This window comes from Acinonyx jubatus, chromosome C2, assembly GCF_027475565.1.
Source record: "Acinonyx jubatus isolate Ajub_Pintada_27869175 chromosome C2, VMU_Ajub_asm_v1.0, whole genome shotgun sequence".
Lineage (NCBI taxonomy): Eukaryota > Metazoa > Chordata > Mammalia > Carnivora > Felidae > Acinonyx > Acinonyx jubatus.
Window position 1 is genome coordinate 146,170,011 of NC_069384.1, and position 18,633 is coordinate 146,188,643.

General features: G+C 40.0%; 1 protein-coding gene across 1 annotated transcript in view; it reads right to left on the minus strand.

The window, feature by feature from the left end:
• Positions 1–17,421, minus strand: part of GASK1A (golgi associated kinase 1A) — a 118,861-nt gene extending 101,440 nt beyond the window's left edge. The window contains exons 1-2 of the transcript XR_008298066.1: positions 17,047–17,421; positions 14,376–14,557 (exon numbers count right to left, since the gene is read on the minus strand). The gene's annotated coding sequence lies outside the window, so the exon portion shown is untranslated. The remainder of the gene's footprint in view (positions 1–14,375; positions 14,558–17,046) is intronic.
• Between the last annotated feature and the right edge of the window lie 1,212 nt (positions 17,422–18,633).

Here is an 18,633-nt window from a genome sequence, read left to right on the forward strand (position 1 = left end):
GGAAGTGAATAATATGATGATAGCTATCAGGAAGTAGTGACCAGGCTGCTCTTGCCACCCAGAGGAGGAAGAATTAAACCTTCCTGACTAGATGAGCTAAAGCATCTAGGACTTGTGGCCAGTGGAGTGTTTCAGGATGAGTAAAATTTCTCCAAGTGGGCAATAGGGGAAGGGGAGGTATTCTAGTCAAAGGGAACTAAATGATGTGCATCTGGTTGGATTTGGACTTTGCAGAGCAGAAAACTGGGTTTGAATTGGATTTGAAGGACACAAAAGGCCCATCTGTATATGGGTAGCATTTGGAGGCATGGCAGGAAGTGATAGGGAAAAGACTTTAAAACTCTCTCCAAAAAAGTAATAATTTTTTTCTTGGCAACTGGGAATATTTGAAAACATTGTCAAAATAACATCTTCTTTTCTTCCTCCCTGGCAGTCTTTTGACAGCTAAGCCTTCCTGATCCTCCCTCTGTTTCTCTGTTCCCTCTATTTTCTAACCAACTTGCAACTTTCCCTTTCACAGTCTCAGAATCCCTGCAAAGGTCAATAGGAAAGTATTGCTGCCCCAAGTTAAGAGGAAAACACACACACACACACACACACACACACACACACACACACACACACACCTGGACGACAGAGGCATGGGGTCTATCCACCCATCCACACATTAATAATGCCTATCCAGACCAATGAGGTGCTATACACATAGTCTCAAAGTTTACTAAGCAAACAAGAGAAAATGGATGAATCCAGAAGCACAGTATGAAATTTTATAATATACCTCTCAATAACTGGCAAAACAGACAAATATTAGTCAAGGTATAAAATATTTGAAGAATACAAAAACAAAGTTGGCCTAATGGCTCTATGTATAATACTGCAACCACTAATTACAAAATAGATATTCTTTTAAAGTCTGGAGTATTTCCCAAAATTGAGTATCCATTGTGCAGTACCAACATATTTCAAAGGACTGAAATCAAACAGAATATATTCTTTGACAACTACTTAACCAAGCTAGCAATCAGTAACAAAAAAATCCTCATGTATTCAGAAATTAAGGAATATACTTTTATGTAATTCACAGGTCAAAGAATATATCACAATATAAATTAGAAAAATATTTTGGGGTGACTGGGTGGCTCAGTCGGTTAAGCATCCAACTTCGGCTCAGGTCATGATCTCACGGTTCATGAGTCCGAGCCCTGTGTCAGGCTCTGTGCTGACAGCTCAGAGCTTAGAGCCTGCTTCAGATTCTCTCTCTTTCTCTCTCTCTCTCTCTGCCCCTCCCCCACTCATACTCTGCCTCTGTCTCTCTCAAAAATAAACAAGCATTAAAAAACAAACAAAAAAAGAAAAATATTTTGAACTTAATAAAGATGAAGATAATAAATTTGAAAATGTAGATAAAGAACTGGGAAACTTAGAGCATAAATTCATATACTAGAAAATAAAAGGGTATAAAAGTCCAAGCAGTCAAAAAATTAAAGAAAAAGAAGACAAATAACAAAGTGTAGAGGAAGAAAATAGTAAAAATGAGAGTAGAAATTAATGAAATATAAAACGAACATACAATAAAGAGTATTAAAGTGAAAAGCTGGTCTTTTGAAAAGACTAATAAAATTGATCAACTTCTAATGAGACTGATAAAAAAAATGAGAAGTCACAAATAACCCACATTATGAATAAAAAAGATATCAGTACAGATTATGTAATCATTAAAAAGAAAATAAGAGGATATTATGAACAATTTTATGCCAGCAAATTTGGAATTTTAACAGGAAAAGGGAAGTTTTCAGAAAACTAAAACTTAACCAAAATGAAAACAAATAAAAAGAAAATCTGAAATAGTCCTACTAAATAGGCTTAATTTGTAATTATGATCTTCCTACAAAGAAATCTCCAGACCCAGATGCCTTTAGTAAGTATTCTACCAAATAGATATGGAAACAAACAATGTTAATCATACATAAAATTTTGTAGAGAATAGAAGGAAAAGGTTTATTCCAACTCATTGTGTGCGGCTATCATAATCTTGGCAAGAAAACCTGATGAGGACTCTACAAGAGAAAAAATTTACAATCTCGTTTCATTCATAAACATGGATGCTAAAATCCTATATAAAATACTAGTAAATCAGGGGCACCTCAGTGGCTCAGTTGGTTGAGCAACAACTCTTGATTTCGGCTCAGGACATGATCTCACCATTCATGGGATCAAGCCCTGCAAGGAGGTCTGTACTGATAGCACGAAGCATGCTTGGGATTGTCTCTCCCTTTCTGTCTTCCCCGGCTCACACACTCTCTCTCTCAAAATAAATAAATTAAAAAATTTTTTAAATACTAGTAAATCAAATATAGCAATATGTAAAAAGAGGGAATGAAGGCTAATATATCATGACAAAAATGAGTTTATTTCAAAAATTTTTTAATATTTATTTATTTTTGAGAGAGACAGAGTGCATGAAGGGAAGGGTCACTTAGAGAGACACACACAGAATCGAAAGCAGGCTCCACGCTCTGAGCTGTCAGCACAGAGCCTGATGTAGGGCTCAAACTCACAAACCATGAAACCATGACCCGAACCAAAGTTGGAGGCTTAAACAAATGAGCCACCCAGGTACCCCAAAAATGAGTTTATTTCAGAATGCAAAGTTGATTTAACATAACACATCAATCAATGTAATTAGCACATTAACAGATTAAAGGAGAAAATTCATGACCATCTCAGACTTAGAAACAGCATCTGATAAAATTCAACCTTCTTCTATTTCTTAATTATAAATTATGAAAAACTTGGGGCACCTGGATGGCTCAGTTGGTCAAGCGTCCAACTTCGGCTCAGGTCATGATCTCGTGGTTTGTGAGTTCAAGCCCCACGTCGGGCTCTGTGCTGACAGCTCAGAGACTGGAGCCTGCTTCGGATTCTGTGTCTCCTTCTCTCTCTGCCCCTCCCCCACTTGTGCTCTGTCTCTATCAAAAATAAATAAATGTATTAAAAAATTAAAAAAAAGAAAAACTTGCCAAAATCAGAAACAAAGATATCTTATACAAAATTATAAATTACAAATATAAATCTACAAATATTTAAAGATCATACTTAATGATGAAATTATTAAGATTGGGAATGAGGCAAGAATGCCCACTATAATATTACTGCTATTTAATATGATACCAGAAGTTAGAACTGAGACTGTTGGGACATAATCAAGTGTACCAAATATGCATCACAAGAGGCCCAGAAGACAGAAAGGGGCAGAAAAAATATTTGAAGAAATAATGGCTGAAAACTATCTAAGTCTGATGAAAGACATGATCATACACAACCAAAAATCACAAAGAACTACAAGCAGGATAAATTCAAAGAGATCTACAATGAGACACATTACAGTCAAATCATTGAAACCTAAAGACAAAGAGACAATTCTAAAAGCAGCAAGACAAGAAGTGATTCATCACACACAGGGGATCTTCACTGAGATTAACAACTGATTTCTCCTCAGAAATATTGGAGGTCAAAGGCAGTGGGAATTCTTGGTTGAACGTTTCCTTTTTTTTTTTTTTAAACCTACATCTTGCAAAACTATCCTTCAAGAATGAAGGAAAATTAAGACATTTCCAGATAAACAAAAGGTGAGGGAGTTCATTACTCGTAGACCTGCCCTACCAGATTTGCTAAAGGGAGTCCTACAAGCTGAAATGAAAGGACAGTAGACAGTAACTTGAAGCCACAGAAGAAATAAAGAACACTAGTAGAGAACTACGTAGGTAAATATAAAAGCAGTATTGTACTTTTGATTTATAATTCTTTCTTTCCTATATAATTTTTAAAAATGCATAAAAATAATTATAAATTTATGTTAAAAGGACACACAATGTATAAAGATGTAACCTGTGAAAATAACAATATAAAGGGAGAGAAATGGAGATGTACAGGAGCAGAGCATTTGTAATATATTGAAATTGAGTTGGTATTATTCAAACAAGATTGTTAGATTTTATTATTTTTATTATATTTATTTATATTTTTAGAGAGAGAGAGCAAGAAAAAGTAGGGGGAGAGGGGCAGAGGGAGACAGAGAGAACCTAAATAGGGTCCATGCTCAGTGTGAAGCTTAATGTGGGACTCAATCCTACAACACTGGGATCATGAACTGAGCCAAAATCAAGAGTTGGACATTCAACCAACTGAGCTACCCAGGTATGCCTTAACCAGATTGTTATAAGTTTAAGCTGTTAAGTGTAATCCCCTAGGTAACCATTAATAAAATAAATAAAAATATATAAAAGAAAAGAAATAAGGGAATCAAAATAATATATACAAATACATACAAAAAAGCAGCAATGAAGGAATTGAGAAACAACAAAACATATGACACATAGAAAACAAATAGCAAACTAGCAGAAGTAAACCCTTCCTCATTTGTTAGGGGAGATCATTGAGGGGACTTGTCTGCCAGTTGACTTGTGAGCCGAACCCCAATGATCAGAAGCTCCCCATCTGCTCATCCTTGGAATGTGCAACAAAAACAGAAAGAAAAATGGAAAACTCACAAATATGTGGAAATTACACAATATACACAAACAACCAACATGTCAAAGAAATCACAAGGGAAATAAGAAACTATCGTGAGACAAATGAAAATGAAAACACAATACATCAAAACTTAGGGGTTATAGCAAAAGCCAGGAAAAAAAGAGACTGAAATTTCTAACATCAGAAATGAAGGAGAATCATTAAAAACAAATAAGACAGTTAAAAAATAGACATAAGGCTTGAAGAAACACTTCTCCAAAGAAGATATACAAACGGTCAATAAGCACATAAACAGATGCTTGATATTATTAGTCATTAGGGAAATATGAGTCAACACCACCATGAGATACCACTTCACACATATTAGGGTGGCTGTTACAAAAAAAAAAAGTAAGTGTTTGCCAGGATGTAGAGAAATGATAACCTGCATACATTTCTGGTAGGAATGTAAAATAGTGCAGCTGCTGTGGAATATAGTTTGGCACCTCTCAAAAAGTTAGAATTGCCCTACAACATAGCAATTCTACTCCTAGGTATACACCTAAAGAATTGAAAACAGGGATCCAAATGGATACTTGTACACAAAGGTTCATAGCAGTATTATTCACAATAGCTAAAAGGTAAAAACAACCCAAGTCCCTTCAACAAACAATGAATGAATATATAAAATGTGGTATATACATGCAATGGAATATTATTCAGCCATAAAAACACAATGACATTCTGATATACCACAACATGGACGTACTTAGAAAACACTATGCTAAGTGACTCACTCTCTAAAATAGCCCTTCTTCATAGCACTCCCTTTATAACATATTCACAGTTCATTTAAGAGCATATCTTTACTGAAGTATAACAATCCAGGAGATACAAATTACACAGTTCAAATAAAACACAATAACACAATCTTAATCAGCACAGGTCTTATGCAAGAAGAGCTCTTAATGGCTCCAACCATCCCTCTGAAAATTTTACACTACAGCCCAGCTTCTAACTCCTGACCCTCTTGTCCAGTCACTACTTCTTTTCCCAAGGCTTCATAGCATCATAAGAAAACTACAGACCAATATTTCTTAATATAAATGCAAAAACCCTCCAAAAAATGCCAGCAACATATAAGGATTGTATATTACTACCAATCACAATAAGCAAGGAATGCAAGGTTGATTCATCATACAAAAATCAATCAATGCTATATATCACATTACTAGAATAAGGGACAAAAAAACACATGATCACCTATACTAAAGATATAGCAACAGAAATGAGTGCATGTGTCCACGAAAAGGCATATACAAGAACGTTCACTGCATTCTTACTCACAGAGTTTAGTCAAAATCTGGAGACAATCAAAATGTCCAGCTACACTAGAATGAGTAAACAAAATGTAGTATGATCACATAATGAAAACTATTCAATAAGAGACAAGAACCAAATGCTGCTATGTCTGAACAGGGGTGAAATTCAGATATAATGTTGAACAAAAGAAGGCAGATACAAAAGAGTACCTGTTGAATGACTCTGTTTATATGAAGTTCAAGAACAAATGAAACTAATCTATGGTGACAGAGGTCAGAATAATGGTCAACTTCAGGGTGGGGCATGAAGTAGTCTTTTGAGATACCAATAATATTCTATGTCTTAATATGAGTGATGGTAATACAAGTATATGTATTTCTAAAAAGTGAGCTATACAGTTCAGATTTGTGCCATAAACAAGTTATACCTCAGTGGGAAAGTAAATTTATATATTTTATAAATGCATATATAAAAGTATGTTACATATATTTTTATATATGCATGTATATTTACATATGTAGGTAGGTATATATGTATATAACTTACATATGTATATAACTTATATACATGTATATTATATGTATGTTTGTATGCGCATACATGAAAGTATACATGCATATATAAATATACATATGTATATATACACGTATATGTGCAGAGGCAGAGGAAACCCCGCTTATCTGGAGCCTGGCTAGTAAGGACACTGCCATCCCCATCTTGGGGAAAAGTAAGTCTCAGGAGTGAAGGTAAAGAAAGAAGCATTGGTAACAGTAACTCTACTGACCATAACTCCTGTACACAACATCTGACCCACCCCGTTTGAGGCAACCTGAACAATGACTATTCATCAATTACTGCCTTGTATCAGTGGCACTTCTCATCTCACAGTGACAAGATAGCAGGCATAGAGGGAAACACAGAAAAGGAACAGAAATTATCCCAAGAATGTGGACTGAGAAAACTATAATTTTGGTAATCCAGAGAAGACATGATAGGAAAGAGGACAGAAAAGGAAATTAGGGTAGTCAGCGGATAGAATGTAATGGGCTGAAAAGAAAGCTGGAGCTCCAGTTAAGATCCCTAGAATCCACACAGTACAGTTAGTAATGAGTCATGTACAAGGAATCCATCAAACACCAGAAGACCGCAGGATCTGTTTTTCCCCTTATGTTCTTTAAAATATTAGACAGTTTTGGAGCGCCTGGGTGCCTCAGTCAGTTAAGGGTCCGACTTCAGCTCAGGTCATGATCTCATGGTTCATGGGTTCAAACCCCACATCGGGCTCTGTGCTGACAGCTCAGAGCCTGGAGCCTGCTTTGGATTCTGTGTCTCCCTCTCTCTCTGCTCCACCCCCACTCATGCTCTGTCTCTCTCTCTCTCTCTCAAAAATAAACATTAAAAAAATTAATAAAATAAAATATTAATTTTATTACATAAGTAATAAGTCAAAACAGAGTTTGAAAATAGCTTATTAGGAATAACTTTATGTCTCCTCACTACTATTTTTTCCTCTAAATAGACTGATTCTAAGATCTTCATTCAATTTTATAAGTGTTGGGGGAAGGTGGTGAGAAAAACAACTTCTTCCATCAACTTCATGGCCTATCTCAAATACTCCAAGTTCTAAATATTATAAGAGAAGCAAAGCAATTTCATTCTAAAGTCGTTCCAACTGCATTTCTGGGTCAGTTAACAGTTCATTAAGAAGTAAGCCTTCTGCCATTCAATAGAGTGAATTAGCAAGGTTTACACATTAATGGTAACACCTGAAATACAAATAGCTGCCATCAGGTCAGAAATATTTAACAAGCATAAAAGTGCATGCCCTTGTAGGCAGACCTTAAAAACAACTTGCATTTCAACTCCATATTTGCTGTAAGTCTCAGGATACGACAATAACATCAGACAAAACACTTTATATATTCAGTACACTACTCCTTCCTCCACTGACCTTTCTTAGTGAATCCAGAAAGCCATCCAGGAAAGTAGAAGCTGAGGCTCTCAGAGAAACAGAGCTGTCAGGAGACACTAAAAACCATGTTTTGGCAGGGGCACCTGGGTGGCTTAGTTGGTTAAGCGTCTGCCTTCGGCTCAGGTCAGAATCTCACAGCTCGTGGGTTTGAGCCCCGCATGGGGCTCTGTGCTGACCGCTCAGAGCCTGGAGCCTGCTTCCGATTCTGTGTCTCCTGCTCTCTCTCTCTCTCTCTGCCCCTCCCCTGCTCATATTCTGTCTTTCTCTGCCTCTCAAAAATGAATAAACATTAAAAAAAAAGGGGGGGGGAAACTTTTTTGGTGATTACAGTAAGGAAAGAGTAGTTATAAGTGCAGAACGTAAAAGAAAACACAATGCAAACACACACAAATAATGCTGGTAAATTTAAATTCATGGATGGTTTCTGTCCAAGGGTAATGAAAAGCAGTGACTCATACTGAGTAAGTGGGTACCCCTGATGGTTGTGTGTTCTAGCTCTCTTAAATCATACTGTCATCGTATCTTTGTAATAAATGTCCCTTATAGTGAATACTTAATAATACTGACATATTAAACAAAAGGACTGAAGCAGAAAGGCCTGATCTGCACAGTTGACAATCTGTGAAAAGCAAATCCTCTGAAAGTACAACAGCAGCAGAGACCACCCTACGGAACACTCCTTCCTACTTGCCTATGAGAAAAACCAAAACTGTGGACTTGAAGCATAGATAACAAGCTTGGGTTGAGAACAAATCATAAACCAACACACTTCACTAAGGACAGGAACAAAATGTTTAATCTGATTGTTAGGAACCCTAACAATTAGGTTATGACAATGAGTGAAAAGCTAAGAGAATGTAATGAGAAAGTATTTGTAGTGACAAAGGATGTGACACAGGTCAAGAAACCTCTCCATATCTTCAATTGTATATATGAAATTATACCCGAAACACTGGACACCCATTAGGTGCTAAGCGGATATGACTCGTCACGAGATTTTTAGATTGAACATTCATATGGGCCAATGCAAGTCCAGGGCTCCACATTTTCTAATTGGTGGAGTAAGTAAGTAGCCTTCACCCTGGGGGTAAAAAGACTCAACCATTTAATTATTCTCAAAACTTTGCTCTACGGACAATAATAAGCTTCCAGATGGGTGTTACACCAGGCAAGGCAAGTAAAGTAAGTGACCACAGAACTATTTCCTGGGACCACCCAGAAAGCGAGAAAGAGCATTAAGATGTACACAGGCCAAGGGGTAAGACTGAGGTCTCCACAGCTGGAGCAAGAGGGGGCTGGAGTGACCGTGAAGTCATGTTCTCTGTTTATAGGGTGTCCTGGAGTGAAGACATTTAAAACTTTTTGAGGACCTCAGGGTCAACACTCGAATTTGTGTCAGTACTCAAATCTGAACAGGCCGCAAGCTGTCCTGGGGACGAGAAACCAGCGGGCAAGACCCCAAGATCAGCCCAAGGGGTTGGGGGAGGATCCCATTAGCAGCAGTAGTCACGCAGATTTCCTGCAGAATCCTTTCTGTCCTCCTCAGGACAAGCCGGACCCTCTCATTGTGGGTTTTGGGCGGCCTCTACAGCTTTCCAGGAACAGGTTTGGGACACAACCACTGTCCTCACAGACCAAATGCTCACACGTTAAAAAAAAAAAACAAAAAAAAAACAACAAGGCTGCACAGGAAGTACGTCATCACACTGCTGTCACACTGCCAACCCACACTCCAGTAAAGTTGGAGGAACCCATATCTCGGTAACCCTCCCTTTTAGTTCCCGTGAGACACTCCCGAGAAAAAGGAAGTGGGGCAAGGTATAGTTCCAGCCTCCTTCACGGCCTGGAGGTCTGAATCCAGGGCCCTGCAACCGACCTTCTTCCACTGACCTCCTCTGAAAGGAGGTGGAGCCTATGGCTAAAGCAACAAGCGGGGTACTCATTCCATTGGCTATCATGTGAAGGGGTGGGACCTAGCCGGGCCAATGAGCAGTGGAGTCTGCTTAGGTCATCCTTCCCCTTGGCAGCAGGAGACTGTTCCCTGCCCAGACAGGCCAAGCCCTTGCCTGGCAGACTTCCCACCTAGAGGTGAGTCTCTCTAGACCCTGGAAGAGCAGTCCCGCTGGAGAAGGATCTGAGGCTCTCAGGCCAAGGGCTGGTCTGGACGGGGTGGGAACCTCAGAACAGAGGAGCCTCCAACATGCTTGCTGAATGAATGAAAGTCGATCTTATTGTACACCCAGAAGACAGTCAGGATGTCAAGAAGGCAGTGCTTTTCGGTCCTGCACAGTAGGGAGAGCCACCACGAATAAGTGAGGGAGAATCAGGAACAGGAAGAAGTGAGTCTAGGCTCCAGCTAGGAGCCTAGACTCAATCCTGCATACCTTTCTTAGACTATCTTGATTGGTTCAGCGAGCTTCATTTGTCCACCACTGCTGGTTGTCCAGTTCCTACCATCCCCACATGTGACTCAAAGTTTACAATTCTTTTATCTCACACTCATGCTCAACCATTGTCTCCCACAAAACCACCACACTGCCAAAAAGGCTGGCTCCAGAGGAACATCCAGCTCTCACCCATAGCCTACTGAAGACAATACTTGCCCAGGATTCGTGAGAACCTTGTGTGGAACCCAGATCACATCTTTTTAAGGTAATTTAATCTCAAGTCCTCAATGGTTTGCATAACCCCAGACCTTTATAAGAGTTCCTCTGATCACTCCCAAAAGACCTTTAAATAAGGGAGAGGAAAGGTCAGGATTTCACTCCCTACTCAGAATAAACTGAATCATCACAAGGTACATGGCTGGGTAGATATGCTACAGCAAGGGGCATGTGGGTGGCTCAGTCAGTTAAACCTCTGAATCTTGATTTCAACTCAGATCATGATCTCTCACAATTCCTGGAATCCAGCCACCTTGGACTCCATGCTCACAGCACAGAGCCTGCTTGGGATTTCCTCTCTCCCTCTGTCTCTCTGCCCCTCCCCTACTTGCATGCTCAAGCACATGTGCTCTCTCAACATAAATACTTAAAAAAAAAAAAAAAAAGGATATGCCAAGGCAAAATCAAAAGAACCTATTCCATAGTGGTTAGTTTAATATTCATTTTAGAACAGCAATTTAGTTTCAGCAAAACATCACTGTCCCTAATATTAAATAAATGCAATTTGAATACTGATTTGAATGTTCAGTTGTAATTGTCTAATAGCCTGTAAACATAAGGAATTTATATCAAGTTTTAAGAACACACATATCTAAATGCTTTTACATATTTTGCAAATTCTTACCCATCCAATTGCTTTAAATACAAGCATATTTTTAGCTATATAGAGATTACCTGCTTTGCATAACCCATGAAACTGCACCTAACATCTGGTAGCCATAGATAAGACAAACTCTATGGCTATAAAAGATCCCAAACCATTGCTTCCCTTCAAAGCTCTCCAACCCAGAGACTCCCACCTTGCTGCTGAGTGACATTGCCTAGACAGGTAAGCCTCCTTTCTAATCTGTCCCCAATTTCCTTACCTGCTGGGTGGTCCCCTTCTGTTAGGGACTTCCCCTCTTTGGCAATCCCAGTGTGGAGCTATTCAGTAAAGCCTGTTGAACAATACTGCCATCTCCTGGTCTTCTTGTCTTTTTCTTTTTCTTTCTTTTTGCTTTGCTTTGCTTTGTCTTTTGCTTGACCAGCCTTGAAATCCTTGAACTCACCACAGTATTGAACAATATAGATCTTTTTGCCTCTTCAGTTCTCTAATACTATTTATTTAATACCAGCTACATCATTACCAATGACATTGCAGCATCATGCCACGCACAAATATAGGCTTCTAATGATATCGTCAGTTGGTTACAATGACTGCAAATGTAAGTTTTACAAAGAATATGGAGGAAAATGTGAATTGTAACACATTTTCTGGCCATGTTACATCTACCATTTAGAATGTTATAGCATAATCACTAAATAACATGTTTTACAACCACGACTTCTCTTTTCTGTTGTTGTTGTTCATTTGTTTTTGAGAGAGAGATAGAGAGTGCCAGTGGGGTAAGGGCAGAGAGAGGGAGAGAGAGAATCCCAAGCAGAGAGTGCAGAGCTTGATGCAGGGCTCAAACTCACAAACTGTGACATCATGACCTGAGCCAAAATCAGGAGTCAGCTGCTTAGCTGACTGAGTCACCGAGGCACCTCCAACCATGACTTCTCTTGAACTGCTTGTCTTAGTCTATTTGGGCTGCTATAACAAAATACCACAGACTGGGTAATTATAAACAAATCTATTTCTCATTGTCTGGAGGCTGGGAAGTCCAAGATCAAGGGACCAAAATGATTGAATTCTGGTGAGAGCCCTCTTCCTGATTCATAGGGTCTCCTCACCGTGTCCTCAACTGGTAGAAGGGGGCTGAGGCGGTCTGTGGGTTCTCTTTTACAAGAACACTAATCCCAGAGAGTTCATCAGAACTCTACCCTCATGCTTAAGCGCCTCCCAAAGGCCACCCTCCTAATACTATCACATTGGTATTAAGATTCCAACATTTGAGTTTTGAGGGGGACACAACCATTCAGACTACAGCCACTACAGTAATTACTGCATTCCTAGAATGTGTTGTCTTTCAGTGTTGATCACACCTCTCCCTTCCACACACCACCACCAGTGGGGAAGATAACAACAGGCCCATGAGCAGAGTGAGAAGAACAGTTCAATTTACCTAAAAAATGTCCATCCCCGTCCAGGATGCTTAAGGCAGACCCAGGACAGCATAGCATCACTGCATCAGTAAAGATGAGAGAGGACGTCTATCCAAAAGCCTGTTGAAAGCCTTCAGAGGAGACAGATGTGGCTACCCTCAGGTAGTGCCAGAGCCTGTGGAGGGGGGACAGTGACCACCCTGGATGCCAGCAAAGGGGGTGTCACAAGACAAAGCACATTTGCTATGACCTCCATTGTCCTTGGGTATTGTAGACATAGGCAGCACTGCAGTAGGAACACAGATGAACAAGGCACACATGTGGCTCATACCCAAGGATTAGCAGCGGACCTACGGTAGCCCAGAGCCCTGGAGTCAACCTGTGAGTGACATGAGTTGCTGTCAACACCCAAAATCACTGTCACCATCATTCTGATGGCCCAGCCTCATGCGATCTTGCGAAAGAAAAACCATGTCAGCCACCCTCCTGAAACTGCGGCCCAGCCACGAGACCCTGGAACAACCTTATAGGTGTGTACCTGGTCAATTCCACACACTGGGTAAAAGGTCTGAGAGTGCCCCAAAGGGGAGACGCAGAGCCCAGGGCTTACACAGGTCACAATCTGTTCTTGGACCCAGCCACCCTCAGGCAGCAGATGACTTAAAAAATGTAAAGGAAGTCCAAAGTCCAAGAACTGCTGCATGCCCTGGGGTGGGATCCTGTTTCCCTTTGTCTAATGGGGGTACTGGACATATATTTAAGTGAATGGCCAGAGAGCTGCACATACCATTTCATCACGATGGCCAGAATGTTTGGTCACAACATACCTACAGGAGAAATCAGGAAATTTGATAATTTCTAGAGGAGTAAAGAGAATGGAGACCAGGAGTCTGTACCATGATCATTGTAAGAAAGAATGGAAGATAGACTAGAAAACTGAATATTTAGCTTCTCCATACTCTATAGTGAAAGAATGCAACAGAGAAAGGTGCTGGGAATAGCCAGAATAGCCCTTCTGGCACCGCAGTGCCTATTAGGAAAGAGTATCCCCTAAACAGGTATAATCTCATGGATGTGTGACAGGACAAGGGGAATTAGGGCAGATTTCAACTCTCCAGTTGAAGGCCAGTTACTCTTGTCATGACACAACTATCACAACCATACAGGGCAGACCTGAAAATGGCTCTGAGGTCAGCCAACCAGAAACGTCACACACTCCCATCCCTTGTCAACAATTTGGTGCTCTTTCTATACATTTCCCCTTATTAATACAGTATATTCAAAACATATAGAGGGTCTGATCTCTACCTCCTCCACACAATGAGAAAGGCTGTAACTCTCTGTGCCACTAGGCAAATACTCCAGGGAGAAAGTCTGGGTGAATATGATGTTCACGTTTTGTGCCTCCTCTTTCCCCAAAATCGTCACATTGCACTAGTTGCTACTGAGTATCTGCAAACAGCTGGTTAGTGTTTTGTTTTGTTTTGGTTTTAAGTGTGGTCCACTTTGAAAAATAAAAAAAAATCAAGAAATCCACCTCTTCTCAAGAGGCTGAAAACTGAAGAGGATGGCTGTACCCTTACAACAAAAAATAGCTGGATAATCTGAAAATTTCCCTTGAATACATCAGAGAGTTGAAGCCTCAGGGCAAACAATTTACCTAAAATCTAAGGAAAGAAAGTTACATTGATATCACCATTCTTATGTGGATGACATCTGTCTTTTGAAAGATCTTAAGTTCTTTTTAAAAATATTTAAAATTCAGCAGATAAAATGGTACCCGGTATTAATTGACACCATAAGAAATATAATTGGTAATTTAACATGAAAACACACACAATCTCACAATTAAAGAAATATTTTTAAAAACATACCCTGGAGCGCCTGGGTGGTCCAGTTGGTTAAGCCTCCAACTTCAGCTCAGGTCGTGGTCTCACGGTTCGTGGGTTTGAGCCCTGCATCCGGCTCTGTACTGACAGCTCAGAGCCTGGAGCTTGTTTCCAATTCTGTGTCTCCCTTTCTGCCCCTTCCCTGCTTGTGCTGTCTCTCTCTGTCTCTTAAAAATAAATAAACGTCAAAAAAAATACCCTGAGATTCCATTTTATGCTTATTAAATTAACCATCTCTAAAATAATTATAATATCCACCGTTGGTTGCAAGCAAAAGCTAACTTGCCAAACTGCTGGAAACAGAATAAATGGGTATGAACTAGCCATTGGTATGGCTATGTTATGACGTTTTCTAAACAAAAATCTTCATACTCCTGGATTCATAGTCTCATTCCTAAAAATTCACCCCAGGTATATAATACAAAAGAAGGAAAAGAGCTACAATCACCAAGCTGATTATAGCAATATTAATATTAACAGCTAACAACAAGAATTATCCTAAATGTCCATCAAATAATTTCAAATAACAAGAAGTTACTACCTATAGTGTGTCAGACACTGTGATGGATGTCTTGAGTTTAAAAAAAACAAAAACCAAAAACCAAAAAACTAAGATAAAATCACTGCCCAAAAATTTAATTTAACATTTGATGAGGGGAACAGATAATAAAGATACATCTACTCGCTGACAAATAATAATCATGAAAATCGTATGGAAATGGGGGAGAGGGAAGTTGTCCAATATAACAGTCATTAAAATATTAACATTTTGTTATGACTAAGATTATAAAAATTATGTTTATATATGGGACAAGGACTAAAAGTGGACATACAAATATGAAAATACGATCTCTTGAGATAGTGAGATTGCAGGAATATTTTGTCTTCATTACTTGTGCAATTCTGTGATAATATTTCCCATTGGTATTTAAGAAAATTCATACTATGTGAACAGTCTCTGAAGGCTAAGTCACATGTCATAGATAAGTAAATCTGAAAGGCAAACACTCATTCAAAGACACACATCAATGGTAAATATTAGTGTAACTTTTAGTGAGTCTAGATGGCCTCTTTTTCCTTCTTTGCATATATGCCTGGTGATCATTAACTACTTCTTTGTGCATTAAATCCTAATTACACATACTCATTAATGTGCATTTCAATCTCCAATAAGGATCTCTACCCCAGGTTTGTCCCTAGTGACTCTTCCAATGTGAATACAATGTGCTCAGGGCCATAATGGTGCCATCTGTGTACCTGTTCACTGGCTATAGATTACCCATGCCCTAGAGGGTTCTTTCCTGCTTGCCCAGCAAATATAAACTAGCTCTGGCCTGAGCAAATCAGAACTCTTCTGCCATCCAGAGGACTACAGCTATACTTTCCCCAACAAGGTTTGAACCTCAGCCTTGGAAAGAAACCTCCTTTCCAAGTTTGTCCTTCAAACTTGGAGGACAAGTTTGTCTCCATCAGCCCTATGATACCATATAGAGCTCTCTTCCATCTTATAGGCTACTTTTTCATCATATTTTGATAATTCTTTTTATTAAACTTCTCTTGTTTAAATCACTGTTGGTTTCTGTCTCCTAATTGGACACAGACTGGTACAATCCTCACTGGTCATTCCATTCATTCATCCCTTTGAGGAACATTACAACTTCCTGAACTGTCCTGCTCTAGAAAAGCTTACAACAGCAGAGTTGGAAATGATATTTAGTTAACTGGAGGGAAAAGAAAAGATAAAAGTATAAAACAATAACAAAAACTCAGCATATGAATTTGAAATAGAGTAAGTCTTTCTTTAAGAAAACAGAGATGAAGGAGGCTGTAGTCTCTTTTTTTAAAAAAAAAATTTTTTTTCAACGTTTATTTATTTTTGGGACAGAGAGAGACAGAGCATGAACAGGGGAGGGGCAGAGAGAGAGGGGGACACAGAATCGGAAACAGGCTCCAGGCTCTGAGCCATCAGCCCAGAGCCTGACGCGGGGCTCGAAGTCCCGGACCGCGACATCGTGACCTGGCTGAAGTCGGACGCTTAACCGACTGTGCCACCCAGGCGCCCCCGGAGGCTGTAGTTTCAAAAGGTCCTAAGGCTAGCTAGGATCAAAGAAAGGGGAAGAGGTGGTCAGAGGGTACCTGGGGGAGCAGAAAAAGCAAAGGCCCAGAGGTAGAAACTGAAATAGTACGTATTGCAGAGAGCAGAGAGGAATGGCTGGAGCACAGTGAGCATTCTGGGGAGGAGCAAGAAGTAGTTGGATTGGGATGATCAGGCCAAAAGAGGAGGGCCTGCTAACTTGCACTTGGGGATACACAGACCAACAATTATATTTAAAATTTTCTCTCCAGAGGCACTTGGGTGGCTCAGTCGTTTAAGCATCTGACTTTGGCTCAGGTCATGATCTCACAGTTCGTGAGTTCAAAGTCCCACAGCGGGTGAGCCCTGATTCATTCTCTCTCTCTCTCTCTCTCTCTCTCTCTCTCTCTCTCTCTCTCTCTCTCTCCTCTATCCCTCCCTCTTTTCCCCTTGCTCAATTGTGCCCTCTCTCAATAAATAAATAAATAAATAAATAAATAAATAAATAAATTCTCTCCAGGATGAATTCTCCAATGGTAAATAAAATTTGAGTTCCAAATGAAGATTTCCCACATTCCTTACCTTCATTGTGTTTTTCTCCAACTTGGAGCCTCTGGGCCTGCTTCATCCTGAACTATTATTGAAGGCTTCCCACACTCGGTGCATTCATGGGGTTTTGTCTAAGGGTGGATCCACTGATGTTGATTTGAGCTGACTTTGCTTGAAGGCTTTGCTGTAATCCTTACATTGATAGGTTTTCTCTGGTGCTGGAGGAGATGTGAGTTCTGAGTGAAGCCTTTTCCACACTGCTTGCAAGTTAGAATCTCTCCCCAGCATGCAGTACTTGGTGGTGAATGAGCTCTGAGTTCAAATTAAAATCTTTACCACATCATTACATGCATAGGATTTTTTCCCAGTGCATGTCTCAGATGTAGAACAGAGGTAATTGTCTTTTCTTTTCTTTCTTTCTTCCCTTCCTTCCTTCCTTTCCTTCCTTCCTTCCTTCCTTCCTTCCTTCCTTCCTTCCTTCCTTCCTTCCTTCCTTCCTTCTTTCTTTCTTTCTCTTTCTTTCTTTCTCTCTCTCTCTCTCTCTCTCTTGTTTGGAGAGTGAGAGAGACGCAGGGTCAGGGGACGGACAGAGGGAAAGAGAAAATCCCAAGCAGGCTCCGCACTGTCAGCGCTGACAGAACCCGATGTGGGGCTCCATCTAACGAACCCTGAGATCGTGACCTGAGCCAAAACCAAGAGTCAGATACTTAACCGACTGAACCACCCAGGCGGCCCTAGAACAGAGGTGATTTTCTGACTGATGGTCTTGCCTCTGTCCCTGCATCTGAGGGGCTTCCCTCGGGTGTGGAGTTGCTGGTGCTGAGTTGAAGCTAAAGGCTTCACTCTTTACACTCAGAGGGCTTCTTCCATTGTGGATTCTCTGGTGTGCAGTGCGGTGGGAGCTGCAGCTAAGAGCCTTGCCATATTCTCTGCACGTGGAGGGCCACTCTCCTGTTGCGGGTCCTTCCAGGGGTTACCCTGCTGGTGAACATGGATGGATGCACTTCTGCCTTCAGACCCAGTTGCAGAGAAGTGCCTGAACAGAAGTAGAGTTGAAGGCAACAGCTTTGCCCCGATCCTTACTCATAGGACTTTTCTCCAGGGTGGATTCTCAGTGCTGCAAAAAGTCAGAACTGCAATGGAGATGTTTGTTACACATAACACTTATAGGAGATCTCTTCACCTGGAAATTAAAGATGTGTTACGTGATAAGAACTGATTTTTTTTTTCTGATTTCTTATGTGGATGACATCTATTTTCCATAGGAATTTTCTCATTATTTACTCCCTTCTTTGCTGAATCTCTCTTATTTTTCTTCATTCCATCCCCCATGAGATTTCCTGAATGTCTATCTTGTCCTGACTCCTAGGCGACCTAAAATCTAGGTCCCTGAAAAAGTTGGTTAGATGTTCTTCTAAAAGAAGGCCAAAAGCTCAAATTCAGCTATTTCACAACCTGACTAAAAAAAAAAAGAAAAAAGTAAACATCACCTCTTAGCAATGTTAGAGAGGGAACCAGGTCATCAAGGATATGATTGTGTCCTATAAATACACAGCTTTTGTATATATACAAACTGGTTTCACAGAACATAGAGGGTAAAGAAAGACAAGGAAAAGTCCT